General features: G+C 37.7%; 1 pseudogene; it reads left to right on the top strand.

Moving 5' to 3' along the window:
• Positions 1-508: 508 nt before the first annotated feature.
• On the top strand, positions 509-623 carry LOC145413581 (5S ribosomal RNA; annotated as a pseudogene).
• The last annotated feature ends 2,531 nt before the right edge of the window (positions 624-3,154 follow it).

Genomic DNA, 3,154 nt, shown 5'->3' on the forward strand with positions numbered 1-3,154 from the left:
GCTTTCTTGGCTAATTATATCTAGAGTATTCCAATTTATATTTGTATTAAAATCCCCAGTTAGTATAATTTACTCCGATTTCTCTTCCATTTTATGTAGTAATGATCTTAAACTCTGAATTGTACTCTCTGCCAGGTCCTCATATTCATCTCTTTCCCATGTATTTGATCTGGGTGGCATGTACAAATTGGCTACAATTACTTTACCTTCAGATGTGTTGATCTCTACTGCAATCAGTTCTACTTGTGATGGTATATCTAGTTTTTATTTCATTGACTTTTAGATTTTTCTTAGTTAATATTATAATTCCTCCTCCTTTTTTTAAATTTCTGTCTCTTCTCCATATATTGTATTCCTCTAAGTTTCGTATGTCATTGGATATCCTTGGTGTTAATATTGTTTCAGTTAGGCATATTATTTGTGGTTCATTTTCTCTGACATAGTCATTCATCTCCAGTAATTTAGATACCATTCCATGCACATTTGAGTATATCAACTTTATCATCTTGTTTATATACCACGTTGAGTACACCGCTTCCCGTTCGATCAGCGAAGTTAAGCAACGTTGGGTCTGGTTAGTACTTGGATGGGTGACCGCCTGGGAACACCAGATGCTGTTGGCATCCCTACGTCAAGTGGGGTTGGTGGAGGATTAGTGCCCCTCCCTGTAAAACAATTAACTCTAAGCCCTTGGCCACCCCGTTTGGGATACATGGTGTCTGGCAATGAATGAAAAATGAAAAATGACATGGTTCTACTACCTTCCTCCTTTTTATTCCATCCTGTTTGTGTACCACTTTCGTACCTGCAATCCTATTACTTTGTACAAAAATTTCTTCTTCTCCTCTTCTGATCTTCCCTCATTTTTTGTTTTTGCTTCCTCCCTTTTCTCTTTCAGTAATTCCAGTTCCTCTTGTGTTAGGCATCTTTTTATCCATACATTTTTGAACTCCTCTTTTTCCATAAGATTCTTTGCATTTTTTAGTATGTCTTCCACAGTGTTTAAACTCTGGAAACTCACCTTTAGAGGTCTTGTCTTGCTTTTCTCATATTTCCCTAACCTTTTGTGTTCCTCTATGTCTTTACTACAGATTTCCTCTGATACTTCTTTCAGTAAGCTCATTACATTTGCCATCTCCTTTTTGTCTCTTGTGATCTTGTTTTTTACTTCTTCCTCTTCTATACCAGTGATCACTATAGATTTGTTTATATCTACTGAATCTCTGACTAACTTTGGATTGTTTTGGATTATTCTTTTCACTTCCTTTTTAATGCTTTTTTCATCCACCCTTGTTTCTAAGTCTTTCTTTACTTTCACCATTTCAGCATACGTGGTTTCCACATCATTTTTGTAGCTTTGCACAACTTCATTCACCTGTGTTATCTTCTCCTCAATATCACTGCTCTGGTCTATAAGACTGCTTACTTGCCTAATTGTTTCTGTGTCATTTTTGAACTCTTCCATAACACTCTCGTGATTGACTACTGTACTTGCCATTTCACTCATTTTCTTCCTAAGTGTACTCAATTCCACTGTTAGTTCACTGATGGTTGTGTCTTTCTTGTTGGCCTCCCTTCCTAGTTTTTCTATTTCTTCCTTTTGCAAGTGCATCTGCTTCTTTATTTCATCAATTTCATTTTTGAAAGCCATTTCTAGTTTGTGTACACGTTCAACCAGTCTATTGTGAGTCTCCACTTCAACCAGTTCTTGGTAGAAATCATCATTTTGCTTTTTACCTTTATCCCTTTTCTTTTCCAAATTTGCTTTAATAAAGTATGTATCCATTTTGCACTACTAAAAGTACAGAGTATGTACTTACAATCCCCGTGTTGTTGTAGTCTAAACAAACCTCAGATGAGTCAGCGCATTCTTTCGTCTTGGTTCTCTTTCCTGTTTGAACAAGTCTTGTTTAAACTTATTATTTTTTCCTTTTAATAATGAAAAATCATTTTGTCTAACCTGGTACAGAGCTTGACTCATACAAAGATACTAATTTAGGTAATGCCACTGGCCGTGTTGGTTCGGTACGGAGTACCGATGTTGCATGTCTGCCTCGATTGACGCCCTGTGTGTGTGTGTGTGTGTGTGTGTGTGTGTGTGTGTGTGTGTGTGTGTGTGTGTGTGTGTGTGTGTGTGTGTCTGTCTGTCTGTCTGTCTGTCTGTCTGTGTGCGTGTATGTGTGTGTGTGTTTTTTTTACAGTATAATTTAATGTTTGGATCCGATTTTTACCAAAGTTGGTTGAAGGGCTGAGGTTAATTAGAGGTGTCAATGCTTTGTCTTTGAGAACAATACATCAAAGGTCTCACATGGCTAGGTCAATATAAACAACTTTCTTTCGATTAATACTTAATATGAAGGAAGGGTCTGAGGTACGGCAGGAACAGAGGGATTTAATTTCGAGGATAATCTGTCAAAGGTCAAAGTCACACAGCAAGGATAATGTGCCACCCGTGTCTATGTGTATATGAACAAAATAATTATAACAGTTTTGAGAGAGAGAGAGAGAGAGAGAGAGAGAGAGAGAGAGAGAGAGAGAGAGCGCTTGCCAACAATCAAGGTCACATGGCAAGGTCAACTTACTTTTTCTTTAAAATCTGATTTTGACTAAACTCATTGTGGACCTGTTCACGGCAAGGCACGGATGGATGGATTTGAATCTGGGAATATATAATCAGTCAAAAGTCAAGTTCACAAAAAATGGTCAGATCTCGAGGGTAATGTCAACTTAAAAAGTGTTGATACCACTTAGACCAGTTAATTCACCTCCCTCTTTCTCTAAAAAATGAACATAAAAAACGTGGGCTGTGACTTGTAGAGAGTGGTGAGAGGAAAAGAGAAAGAGGAGTAAAGCTGTGTTTAGTGACCATCTAAGAGCCAGTAACATTCTGCCTCGGTCTCACTGGTGTGCCTTGGGATTACCACATACTGGTGTTGAATATCAAGTACATAATTATGCAGTCACAATCTTACGTCCCCTGAGTTTGCAAAGGAGCTTTTGACCCCTTCATTACACTGGCGTATTTGGCATTATATTCAGTGCATCATCAGACGATTTTGTTCAATTTATAGGAAGGGAAATTAATGGGCACAGCTTACATATGTAGTTCAAAAAGTACCTGTTTAGCTGAAAAATCTGTCTTGTGGCAGGAAGA

The sequence above is a fragment of the Coenobita brevimanus genome, chromosome 96 (genome assembly GCF_032717465.1).
Source record: "Coenobita brevimanus isolate Jiangsu-jjx chromosome 96, ASM3271746v2, whole genome shotgun sequence".
NCBI classification, from domain to species: domain Eukaryota; kingdom Metazoa; phylum Arthropoda; class Malacostraca; order Decapoda; family Coenobitidae; genus Coenobita; species Coenobita brevimanus.